This window comes from Asparagus officinalis, unplaced genomic scaffold, assembly GCF_001876935.1.
Source record: "Asparagus officinalis unplaced genomic scaffold, Aspof.V1 AsparagusV1_Un474, whole genome shotgun sequence".
Taxonomy (NCBI): Eukaryota; Viridiplantae; Streptophyta; class Magnoliopsida; order Asparagales; family Asparagaceae; genus Asparagus; species Asparagus officinalis.
In genome coordinates, this window is record NW_017972739.1 from 28,977 (window position 1) to 41,557 (window position 12,581).

Genomic DNA, 12,581 nt, shown 5'->3' on the forward strand with positions numbered 1-12,581 from the left:
ATAAAGCTGGACCCTCTACTAGTCACATTCCACCATCAATGCATGAACCTTCTTGCTTCTCTAACGCACAATACAATATATTATCCGCTAGAATACTTGATTTAGAATCAGGACAAAAGGTTTTGTATGATCAAAATGTGCTTATGCTGAAGAGTCAAGAAGCATTAACCAACAAATTTGATATCCTGGAGTTTGTATGATCAAAATGTGCTTATGCTGAAGAGTCAAGAAGCATTAACCAACAAATTTGATATCCTGGAGATGAAGTTTGACACAATGAATATAGCATTAACCAACAAATTTGATATCCTGGAGATGAAGTTTGACACAATGAATATGAAGATTGATACCTTGGACATGAAGCTTAGTGCCTACTTCCAAGGAAATCAACCTCCACCAGAGGACCATCAAGTTAGAAGGCTGTGCATGCATCATTTAGAATAATTTTAGTCTGTTATGTCAAAAAACAGTTAAGTACTTAGTTTATTTGTGTGTTTAAATTATGTCAAAAACTATGTGTTGATATTTGCTTAGACTTATGTATTTTGCTTCTATGTTTCCGTTTATGTGTTTAAAATTATGTATGAGTTTTTGTTTCTTTTATCATGATTGCTATGTTTATATCCTATATTTTATTCATGAGCTACTTATCTTAAAAACATATTGTGAAGATGGAAATTGTTGAGCTTTTGATATTTATGCCAATCTTTGCCTACCCATATTGATGGGTGAAGTAATGGACTATGTTCACAATCTGGAAAATCTTTTGAAGTATTGGCTCATGACAAAGAAATTATGGCATGTTTAGAATAAGATGTTTATTTCTTTTTGTTAATGACAAAGGGGGAGAATGGTATAAATGTTAGTTATGCTATATATATGAATTATAGCTTCTAATATGCTTTTATGCAGAGTAAGTATATTTGTTCCTAAAATATTTAATTCTTTTAGAATATACTTACATATGCATAAATTGTTTGTCATCATAAAAAAAGGGGGAGAATGTTGGATATCATGTCTCTAAGATATAATTTTGATGATAACAATTTATTCATTATGTGTATCACTATGAATATTATTATGCACTAAAATATCAATGCAGTTTTCAACATAAAATATGAACAAGTGCAAGATGAGTTCAAGGCATCATGAAGTAAAGAAGATGAAGAGCTTATACATCAATGTAAAATTTATATTTTCTTTACTTAAATTTTTTGTACAAGCCTTGATCACTCACATATACACACACACATAGCGATTAGAACACACTAACACATGTTTAGTGTGTTGGTTAACAATAGAAATCCCCTATGTTAACCATTAGAGTTTATAACTTATCAATAAGTCTAAAAATATTTCATTCATATCAGTTTTCACCCCTTAGTAGTCGACCAATAACTACTTATAGTCGACTACTGAAGTTCAAATCAAAAATATAAGTTTCTGTCAAATTACAGTCTAGTCGACTAATGACTTTTTATAGTCGACTACTAAGCACTTAGGCAAAATCTTAGTTTCTGTAAAGTTATAGTGTAGTCGACTACTAAACTATATAGTCGACTACTAAAAGTCAATTCAGAATTCTAACCTTTTGTTATTTACAGTGTAGTCGACTACTACACAGTATAGTCGATTACTCAGCTTCGAATTTTGAGTTCCAGATTTTCTGTTTTACAGAGTAGTCGACTAATGACTATAGTAGTCGACTACTAAGAAAAATCCTGAGTTTACTGAAATGGTTTGAACTCAAAGTAGTCGACTACAATGACTATTTGTCGACTACTAAAACAATTTTCTAACATTTTAGTTTTTGAAAAAGTGACTGTTTATAGCCGTTATGTGCATGTTTTTAGGGTTTGAAAAATTATCTTTTCAAGGGCTATAAATAGGTTACAAGTTCAGAAAATTGACTCACTCACTCATTCCTATATATAAGATTCAAGTTTTGTGCATTTTTCAAGTATTAAAAATTTCCAGATTTTCACTAAGTACTGAGAAAAAGCATTTTCTGAGTTAGTCTTTGATCTTCATTCAATATACAATCAAATTAGGCAATTTTCAGAGATTTAAAATGTTCATAAGCCACTGCTACACATCACAATACACTCAAGGCTTATAGGAATCAAGTTGCAACAAAACAAGTGTTCTCATAGGTGTGAGAGGTGTAATCTCTTGGTGAAAAGATTATGTGCAATTTGTAGGGACTTGCAAATTGGTCAGGTATGCTGTTTGGTTTTGTAAGTTTTTCAAAATCATAGTGAAACTCTCAAATAAGATTTACTTAGGGACTGGATGTACACCTGGGAGGTGGAAGCAATGTAAAATTCTGTGTTAGTGATTGTGATTTTTTGTGATTATGCTATCTTATTTGCAAATTATAATCTTTGTTGCATAAATTTTTAAAGAAACACTATTCACCCCCCTTAGTGTTTAAGTGTGATTAGATCAGATCCTACAGACATGATCTACTATTTGTGAGATATAAGCACATTAATCTAGTACAACATACAACATATCTATTTATTAGTATCTTGAAGTCTTCAAAAAATGTGTGATCATTCAATTCATAAAGGAATTTTTATATGAATTTACTTGTCATATGTCCATTAAACTTTTAGTTATGGTTTGACTCATATTCACGTTAACTTTTAGTTTGTTGTTATACTCATATTTATATTATCTAATATTTTTATTCAATTTTATAGCTCATTCTTTATATCATAGAAGTAAAACTGAAAGTATGAAGAATTATTTTCTTGCGAAATTAGAGCATGGAGATTATGATATATTTCGCCATGTGCTCTAAATATAAAAAATTTATTTTTCTTTGATGCAAGGTCCTTATCAAATCTTACCTCAAACGATGTACATGAAAAATGCTACTATAATTCACTTGCCTAGGCCAATTGTATTGTATATAGACATATAACTCCTCTAGAATATCCGCATCTGGTAAGTGGATTTCGTTGTTATGAGAGAAAAATGTTAAAGGCTCGCATTCAAACTTTTTGGCTCTGTATATCTGTTTTTTCCCCTCTCATGAAACCATGAATAAATGTTTTATTTTCTCCTCAACCATTAACTATTTTGCCGCTATCTCCGCCATTGCATTCTCCGTCTCTATGTTCTTATCATTTTCTTCAACCGCTAAGTTAGATTCTTTCTCCTAGGATTTAATAATTTTGTTGTTTCATTTCATGAAATCTACATGGGTTTTTGTGTTTGAGTGGAAAACCGGTTCATTTGTATTGGTGTCTTAAGATTTTTATGGGTTGAGGATTTTTTGTTTTGAGCATCAAATTAGGATTTTGACGTTTGGGTTTTTTCTACTTTTGATTGTTGGTGATGGGAATCCCCTTGCATGTAATCTTAATGAGTTCGATTAGTTTTCGACAATGAGAAATTTGAGATGGGGGCATTTTTTCCAATTAATTCTCTCTTCATGTTATCTAAAGTGGGAAAAGGGCAATGTTTATGATTTGAGAATAAGGAGTTATATTTCTAATTTTTTTATTTGTTTAAGTTGAATAATTTACTTGATATCTACTATCGTTCCTTATTTTAATCTAAAACATTATCATGTTATATTTTCTTATTTTTGCATGTGGAGTTCATTCACTTTGATAAGTGTGGATTCGCATTCGAGATATTTTTATATTTAGATCTGGGATATTTCATATTAGAATAATCATCTTGAATATTATTGTACTCGTATCTTTATGTTTGTTTATATCTGATTTGTACTGATGACTACATTAGAGGCTATGTTGTCGTCTAATATATGTTTTTTTATTATGCTGATGTTTATTTTCCTCAAGTTTGTTGGGTTGTTGGTTATTTGTTGTTGCTAACTATATGTGACGCCCCTGGGTTCACACAAGGCTGCAGTCCGAGGTGAAACCAGGAATGTCAAACCTGCCATGCACCACACCGTACAATAACATATTTTACCATCATAATTACCATCTCTCTAGTAGAGTTAATAACATGTGTAGGTACAAAAGCAAGTAAAAGATAATACAAGAGATATATGATGAAATAATAGAGATAAAAATGATATTTTATCATCCAACATACAAAAATATAAAGTGAATCTCTGAAATAACTAGTCTGGAGATCTCAACAAGTCTCAAATACAAAATATCTGATAAAAGGAAATAAGGCACACAACCTCTACAACTTCTAGAACATAACTCTCAAATATCTAAACAAAATATCTACAGTGGAGCTCCATAAATAAAATAAAACTACAAATAAAAGATGGACGCTAATAAGTATTGCCATTAACCTACGACTCTCCGTGCACCTAGTTCATTACCTGAAATGGAAGGGGATAACGAGCGTCAAATCACTAGCGAGCAACATCACAACCAATCCCAAGGGAGAGGGCTCATGGCATATAGAAAATACAGTTAATATATATATACATGAAATCATTGATCCTAACAATAAGAGGATTTTAGTATTTAGGAAATTACAACACAAACATAGGTACGTCGAGCAAAATAATCCAAACAAGGAAACACTCATGTATATACCTTGTATCTCAAATTATAAATCCCTAAATACCAAACCCAAGATCTAATACAGGAACAATAATATAAAAAAGACTAACCCATCTCAGAACTTAAATACCATGTCATGTCAAACCCAACATAAGTCTCATGTCTAGCCTATGTAAGTGTAAGTGTCATACTCAAGGTTTAAACAGGTGTCCAACACATGGACTAAGACTAGGTGTAGTGGATGCCCAACACATAGACTGCATATATAAATTGTCCAACACATGGACTGAATGATGAATATCCAACACATGGACTGAATATAATGAATGCCCAACACATGGACTACACATAATAATTGCCTGATAATCACATTTTATTACAATTTTATACCCTCATTATCTATTTTACATGAATAAATATACCATTAATAATTGTTGTTAGCTTAGTTTGCACATAAATGAATGAAAATATAAATAAATATTATTAAATATAAAAACCCCTCAAAATCTCTCTTCTCTATTTTGTAGCATTTTAGAAGCCCATGAAGCAAATGCTTAAAAGAGGAAAATGATTGAAGCCCAAAGAGCAAAGCCCATCAAAAAAATACACCAAGGAAGCTATGCATGGACTTGGCTGCAGACATGAATATTTATGGAGACCGGTTGCTGACATTGGACTTGGCTTTTGATTTTCAAAATCAAATGAATCATGAGGACCGGACTTGGATGCAATGATTTGAAATGGGCCGGACTTGATGGCTGCTGGAGATTGGAGTTGAAAATCATGCATGGGCCGGACTTGAGGTGGAGTAGAAAATCATGTGAATGGGCCGCTGCAGATTTGGACGGAGACTTGGATTTTGATTTTCTTTTGAAAATCAAATGAATCATATGAGACCGGACCTGCTGACTGCTGCAACTTAATTTTCATTTGTATTTGAAAATCATACGTAAATGGGCCTCCTATGTTGGGCTAGAGAAGAACAAAAAGCAAATTCAATGGTGAAGATTATGAAAAAATTTGTAACTCCATTTGGAGAGGAGAGCTACTCTTAATTGAGAAGGCCTTCCAAAAATTATAACTTTAGTTGTAATTAATAAAAATAATTTTTCTCCACTTTAAATTTGTTCTTTCTCCTCTTTGTTGAATAATGAGGATGGAGATGAAGAGTAATTTGAAGGTTTGCATTTCTTTTCTCTTTTATTTCTTTTTAGTAATTTCTTTATTATTGCTTATTAGTTAGATTTAAATTCATGCTTGTAGTGTAGATTTATTTTCTTGTCTTTTTATTTCTTTTTGCACTTTAATTTGTAGAGTGGATTTATTTTCTTGCATTTAATTTTTGTAATATATTTTGTAGTTTAGATTTTAATTCTTTGTAGTTAGATTTATTTCTTGTTCATAGTTTAGATTTTTATTTTCTTTTTAATTTTGTAATTAGTTCTTTTTCTTCTTATTTTTATTTCTTAAGATTTGAAATTAATTCTTGTAGGAATCTTAGAATTGTATGATACTAGTCTAATTTCCTTTATAGTATGTAAATTATTCTCTTTCACTTAAAATGTTCATGTTTAGGATAATCAACTAGAAAACTAATCGGTAGAAGAAGAATTTGATAATCTATGCTTATCTTAAATGGTTTGATAGGTTATGCTTATGAATTCTAGGATTATTATCTTATTGTTGTTCTTATCATGAATAGTAATTTTGACTTAGATGATAATTTGATAGGTTATACTTTCCTTAAATGGTTTGATAGTCTATGCTTAAAAAATCTAAGTTGAATTATGATAAAAATAGAATAGTTTGTATTTTGTAATTGAAATTAGCTAGTGGATTATATTCTAGATTTCTTACCTCTTTTAAATCCTCCATCTTGACTTTCTTAAATTTTCTTTTCATTCTTGGTTTTATTTCTTGATTTTATTCATTCATCTTTCTTCCCTTGTGATTTCATTTATTCTTTAATTCTTCATTCTCTCCTCTAAAATTCAATTTATTATCTTTTGCATATATTCACAACAATCACTCATCACATTCACACTTATTCTTTATTTCTAATTGTCACGCACAAAACATAAGAACCAATTCTAATAATCTCTTAAAATCACCTTCCTTGTGGGATTGATAACTTTTATACTATAACTTGATCAATTGTGCACTTGTAATTTTGGTACATAATTATGCCGCATCAAGTTTTTAGCGCCGTTGCCGGGGAAGGTGCTAAAATAGGATTTTATTATTTTGGTTCTTTAACTTGTGTGTTTTCTTGTGAAGGAACCGCTTGGAGCTTAAAAATCTTGGATTGAAGATCAAGAATTTGAAAGAATTGCTTTCGGGTAAGTCTTCTTTCTAGTTTTCAATTCCACCCTCTTTAGATAGCTTCACAATTAGAGACAATTAGGATTTAAAAAAAAAATTATTTTTGTTGACCATAATAAAATTCATCTTTCACTTGGACATTAACTAACAAGATAATAAACTCAAACAATGTTCCCTCTTCTCACAGTTGATTGTTTTTTACCATAATTAATTAAAAAAAAGATTTTCTTTTTATCATCCTTTTTAGTCGCTTTTAATTTCTAGGGTTGCATTTCATATAGTGTAGGAATTCACCAAAGTGATTGTAGCACTTGATTTGGCACACACTTAAAATATTCTTAAGGGCAAAACCCCAATCAAGATAAGGTAAGGGGATTTCATTACCCTTTTCTTAGCCCACAAATCACCCTCACTTCACAAACCCAAGCCTTCTAAAACTCATTAGACGTTGGCCCCTAAGGATTCGAGCTCAATAAGGAACAAGAAATCCTTAAGTGAACCGGTTTAAGTTTTCTCAGATTAGTTGGTGTCTAAGGCAAGGTTTAGGGGTTGCGTAAAGCGCTCCGCAAGGAAAGAGGTACTTAATTGATCTTTGATCACCCTCTAGTACTATCCTTACCTGGCTAACTACCTGGGTAAAACTTTGATCTTTTCACTGTAGGAATTTTTGGTTAGGAGCTGGTCTAGTTGAGTTAGGCTAAACCCTAGAATTAGAGTTGATTGAAAAGTGATTGCTTTGATTTGTTTTAGTTAGGATTTTTCTTTTTCTTTATCTTCTCATTAAAAAAAACTAATTTTCTTTCTTTCCTTAAAAAAATTTATTTTGGTGTATGCAAATTTGGGTTCAGGATAATTCTCATCGTTTAATCCATATTGAACCAATCCAAGAAATGGCAAATCAACCAGTTCTTCAGGATATGTGTTACCCCGCCAGAAATGCAATTCCATCTTGCATAAGACTCCCCGAAGTAAATGGAGCAAATTTCGAGCTTAGACCGCATTACATAAACATACTTCCCAAATTCCTAGGTAATGAAACAGAAGATGCATATATATTTATCTCGGAATTTAAGGAAGTATGTATTATGATTAAAATGAGAGAATTAACCGAAGATGCGATTAAGCTTAGATTTATTCCATTTACCCTTAAGGATAAAGCTAAAAAATGGCTGTACAGCTTACCGACAAATTCCATCTCAACTTGGGAGGAATTTGTCACCATTTTTCTCAAGAAAATTTTCCCTATTCATAAAACGGTAAAGCTTAGGAACAGTATTCAGAACTTCAAAATTATCCCAGGGGAGCCATTCTGGAAATATTTTGACCGATTCAAAGATCTTTTAATCCAATGTCCTCATCCCGGTCTGGAAAAATGGTGATTGTGCCAAGTCATATATGAAGGATTGGACTATTCTTCAAAAACATCTTTAGAATCGATGTGTCAGGGAGATTTTATGAGGAAAAACACAGATGAAGCTTGGGAATTTCTAGAGAGTTTATCCGAAAAAACAATGCAGTGAGAACACTGTGATGACAGGGTTTCATCAGTTCCCCAGTCTAAGTCTAGTGGTCTTTCTCTGGAGACAAACATTGTTTCTGAAGCGAAGATGGCGATGATTATGCGGAGGTTAGAAGCCTTAGAAGTTAAGGAACGAGCTCCGGCTCAAATCAATCATATTTCTGCCCCGGGATGTCATAACTGTCAGTCTCCTACCCACGTTTCAGAGGAATGCCCTCTCCTAGGAAACAACCATGCATTAGAACAGATGAACGTTGCATTCCAACGTCCTAGAAATGATCCATTTTCTCCAACCTACAATCCAGGTTGGAGAAATCATCCTAACTTTGCTTGGAACCAAGGAAACTCTCCCGGAAATCAAAACTTCATTCCCACGTCAAACCCGCAATTCCCGAGGGGAAACGTTGTCCCGTTCAATGCACCGAATAATTTTTCTAACCCACCTTTTCCAAACCAACATCCTCATCCTCACCAGCCCACAAATCAATCAAATTCAGATCATGACAAACGTTTGAGTGTCTTAGAAAAGGGTTTAGAAGCTATGATCAAAGCTTCTACACAAACTACCAACATGTTGACCCAGTCATCCACCACTCTAAATTCATTCATGCAAACTACCGGCCAAGTGCTCAACTCGAACACTCAAAGCGTAGCCCGATTAGAAACCCAACTTGGGCAACTAAAGGACCCTGGTTGTCCCATAATTCCTTGCGTCATAGGTAACACTCACATTGATAAGGCACTTCTAGACTTGGGAGCCAGTGTCAACCTCCTTCCTTATTCAGTCTATCAACAGCTAGGTGTAGGAGAACTTAAACCGACAAGATGCACTCTACAGTTAGCTGATAGATCTGTAAAAATTCCCAAAGGAGAGGTAGAGGATGTTCTGATCAAAGTTGGAGAGTTCATTTTCCCTGTTGATTTTATTGTCTTTGAAACGCAGCCCGTTTCCAATCTCAAAAGTCAAATCCCCGTCATTCTAGGAAGACCGTTCTTAGCCACCTCAAATGCTTTGATAAACTGTAGAACCGGTCAGATGAAACTATCTTTTGGGAATATGACTGTTGACCTCAATATCTTCAACTTAGGGAGACAGCCTAGTGATCCATCTGATGAACCCATGGAAGTGAATTTCATTCAAGGAATATCCAGTGAACAACAAGAGGGAGAGTGTGAGTCTGATTCAAATGCATCTGATTTAATGATTGAGGAGCTTTCTGATGACGAACTTGAGATAGAACCGCTGGTCAATCATGTTTTTGCTGTTGGCTGGCAACGAGAACCTTTAGAGATAGAACCCCGAGTCCAGCTTCGCCCATCTGTGGAGGAACCCCCTAAGTTAGAGCTCAAACCTCTACCCGAAAATTTAGAGTATGCCTACTTAGGGGAGAACGAGTCCTTGCCAGTTATCATTTCTTCTGAGTTGACTACCGGTCAAAAGAAAGCTCTCTTAGATGTTTTAAGAGAGAATAGAGAAGCCATTGGATGGACCATTGCTGATATCAAAGGGATTAGTCCAACCATTGTTCAACACCGAATCCATTTCATAGATGATGCCAAACCTACTAGAGATGCTCAACGTAGGTTAAACCCAGTGATGAAAGAAGCTGTTAGGAAAGACATTCTAAAATGTCTCGATCATGGGATTATTTATCCCATTTCTGATAGTTCATAGGTGAGTCCAGTCCAAGTTGTTCCAAAGAAATCTGGGATCACCGTGATCCAAAATGAGGCTAATGAGCTGATTCCCACTCGAATCCAAACTGGATGGCGAGTCTGTATTGACTACCGAAAGCTCAACTTAGCCACTCGGAAAGATCACTTCCCTCTTCCTTTCATTGACCAAATATTAGAGCGTTTAGCAGGACACGAGTTCTATTGTTTCCTGGATGGATATTCAGGTTACAATCAAATCCCTATCGCTCCGAAGATCAGGAGAAAACCCACCTTCACTTGCCCGTATGGAACATTCGCATACCGACGCATGCCTTTTGGCCTGTGCAATGCACCGGCCACATTCCAACGTTGCATGATCAGTATTTTTTCCGACATGGTAGAGCGATTTCTCGAAATTTTCATGGATGACTTTTCCATTTTTGGTAACACATTTTCCCAATGTTTGCATCATCTTAAACTGGTTCTAGAACGGTGTAGGGAGAAAAATCTGACTCTCAATTGGGAGAAATGTCATTTTATGGTCAAACAAGGCATTGTCTTAGGACATGTAGTTTCCAATAGGGGAATCGAAGTGGACAAAGCTAAGGTAGATCTCATTTCCAATCTCCCTCCTCCCAAAACTGTCAAAGATGTCAGATCGTTTCTTGGTCATGCTGGTTTTTACCGACGTTTCATCAAGGATTTCAGCAAAATTGCTAGACCCTTGACCAATCTTTTAGCCAAGGATACATCATTTGTCTTCTCCCCCGACTGCCTCAAAGCTTTCGAATATCTGAAAAAGGAGCTAACCACAGCTCCTATCATTCATGCACCGGACTGGACCTTACCATTCGAACTGATGTGCGATGCATCTGATTCTGCGATTAGAGCTGTTCCCTCTTCCTTTCATTGACCAAATGTTAGAGCGTTTAGCAGGACACGAGTTCTACTGTTTCCTGGATGGATATTCAGGTTACAATCAAATCCCTATCGCTCCAGAAGATCAGGAGAAAACCACCTTCACTTGCCCGTATGGAACATTCGCATACCGACGCATGCCTTTTGGCCTGTGCAATGCACCGGCCACATTCCAACGTTGCATGATCAGTATTTTTTCCGACATGGTAGAGCGATTTCTCGAAATTTTCATGGATGACTTTTCCATTTTTGGTGACACATTTTCCCAATGTTTGCATCATCTTAAACTGGTCCTAGAACGGTGTAGGGAGAAAAATCTGACTCTCAATTGGGAGAAATGTCATTTCATGGTCAAACAAGGCATTGTCTTAGGACATGTAGTTTCCAATAGGGGAATCGAAGTGGACAAAGCTAAGGTAGATCTCATTTCCAATCTCCCTCCTCCCAAAACTGTCAAAGATGTCAGATCATTTCTTGGTCATGCTGGTTTTTACCGACGTTTCATCAAGGATTTCAGCAAAATTGCTAGACCCTTAACCAATCTCTTAGCCAAGGATACGTCATTTGTCTTCTCTCCCGACTGCCTCAAAGCTTTTGAATATCTGAAAAAGGAGCTAACCACAGCTCCTATCATTCATGCACCGGACTGGACCTTACCCTTTGAACTGATGTGTGATGCATCTGATTCTGCAATCGGTGCTGTTTTAGGACAACGGTTTGATGGAAAACCGCATGTGATCTACTACGCCAGTAGGACTCTGAATGATGCCCAGCAAAACTACTCTGTCACAGAGAAAGAGTTTTTAGCTGTAGTCTTTGCCTTAGAAAAATTCAGGTCCTACCTCATCGGTTCCTTAACCAAAGTTTTCACAGATCATGCCGCACTAAAGTATCTTTTGACCAAAAAAGATGCTAAAGCACGGCTCATTAGATGGCTTCTCCTTCTTCAAGAGTTTGACATTCAAATTCTTAACAGAAGGGGAACAGAGAAGCCCGTAGCAGATCACCTCTCTCGACTCCCAAATGCACCAACATCAACCATCCCAATCAATGAACATTTTCCAGATGAACAACTCCTAGAAATCCAATCTGTTCCCTGGTTCGCCGACATTGTGAACTACATAGTCATGAACCAGATCCCTTCTCATTAATCCAAACAGGATAGATCCCGTTTTCTCTCCCAAGTAAAATACTTTTACTGGGATGATCCATATCTGTTCAAATACTGTCCTGATCAGATCTTTAGGAGATGTGTTCCCACTGAAGAAACAAGGAGTGTTCTATCCTTTTGTCATGAACAAGCATGTGGGGGTCACTTTGGCCCGAGAAAAACAGCTGAAAAAGTTCTCCAGTCTGGGCTGTATTGGCCCACTCTCTTCAAGGATTCATTCGAGTTTTGAAAAGCTTGTAACCGCTATGAGCTTTTAGGGAAGGTCACTAGAAGAAATATGATGCCCTTACAACCCATCTTATCCGTTGAACTTTTTGATCTGTGGGGTATCGATTTCATGGGACCATTTCCAAATTCCTTTGGAAATGTTTACATTCTAGTAGCCATTGAATACATATTAAAATGGGTTGAGACGGTAGCTTGTGTTGGCCTTCTTGTTTTGATGATGTTTAACAAACAATTTATTTCTAATGTTGTTTGTCTAGTGTTT

General features: G+C 35.2%; 1 pseudogene; it reads left to right on the top strand.

Annotated features, from left to right (window-relative positions):
• The window catches only part of LOC109827843, a 31,003-nt pseudogene extending 19,169 nt beyond the window's left edge, over positions 1-11,834 (top strand).
• Positions 11,835-12,581: the final 747 nt, after the last annotated feature.